The following is a 1,391-nucleotide window of genomic DNA, read 5'->3' as shown; positions in this document are numbered from 1 at the left end:
AAATATATTTATGTTTGTGGTTGTAATGTGACAAAATATGGAAAAGTTCAAGGGGTATGAATACTTTTGCAAACCACTGTAAGTGGTAACTACTATTAATAATTTAGACTTCCATACTTTATTTGCGTGCCTAATAAAGCCATGGAGTGATCTCTGGGTCTCTGAACATTTGATCATTAACATACAACTTATCTACAGCTAAAGTAGCTCTCTTACCTTCAGTGATGTTTTTCTTCTTGATTGGAAAGAGCACACGCCTTCTATCCAGGATTTCTTTAGGATACTGGTCATTCATACTGAAGTTGGTATCACGTAGCTGCCTTCCTTGGCTTTTAACCTGTTCTTTCTGCCTGTAATGTTCAAATTTGGCTATAATTGGCCGAGGTGGTTTATTTTTGGGCTTTTTGCCTCAGAGCCGATGGACCCGATGGAACGTGATCTTACTGACCGTTTCGCCAGGTAGCTTTAGCTGATGCTGTAGGAAATCCCGTACCGAGGTCTCAGCATCCTCCCCTGCTGATTCCGGGATACTGGAGAACACCAGGTTGTCCCACATACTTCGGGCTTGGACATCCAGAATGGATTCCTTGATCTTCCTATGTTCCGCTGACAACTGGGTCATCCCATCGTTGAGCTGATTCACTGTGTCCCTCAGCTGATTATTTTCTGTTATGAGCGATGCTACCTGTTGCTGGCTAAATTCCAAAGAGACCCTCAGGCTTTTAAATTCGGTATGAAGAATCTCCACCAACGCGAGTCGGCCATCCAAGCTAGTTAGCTTCTGGTCAATAGACTCCAGCGTTTCGGTGATGGTTTTTTTTTCTGGAGATGTTGAGGTGTTAGCCGAGTAATCCGAGCGTGTGTGCTTAGCTGTCGGAGTATTAGCCGGTGTGCTTGCAGCAGATGTTTGTTTTGGTTTCCCCATCACAAGGTTTTCAAAATATTCGTCTTCAAATTGCTCCAGATTCTCCAAAGTTTCTTCTTCCAGTTTGCTCGTTACAATGAAAAGGTTAATAACACTTAGCACGTTATAAATTATTGCGTAGTTTTACCTGAGAAAGTTATATTTACCAGTATATCGCCATTTACTTACTCACAGCTTCTCGCGTGAACTCAGCAGCAGCTCATCCTACCCCTAAATGTGAGGTGCTGGATGTTTGTTGACGTTAGCGGCTACTGTTAGCATGATCATAACATATAAAACAATATCATAAAAAACACTCATCCTGGCAAAAAACAAACAATTATCGTGGAGCTGTTTGGTACCGAGGTTGTGGATCCACCTGCTGAATAAAAAGTTCTACACCTCCCGTTGTTTACGTGTTTTCATCAGCTGTTCGGTGTAGTTAGCAGACCGGTAACGGGACCGTAGAGTCCGCTCGGTGCTCGCT

The sequence above is a fragment of the Austrofundulus limnaeus genome, unplaced genomic scaffold (genome assembly GCF_001266775.1).
Source record: "Austrofundulus limnaeus strain Quisiro unplaced genomic scaffold, Austrofundulus_limnaeus-1.0 Scaffold1576, whole genome shotgun sequence".
Lineage (NCBI taxonomy): Eukaryota > Metazoa > Chordata > Actinopteri > Cyprinodontiformes > Rivulidae > Austrofundulus > Austrofundulus limnaeus.
This window is presented reverse-complemented; position numbering follows the sequence as displayed.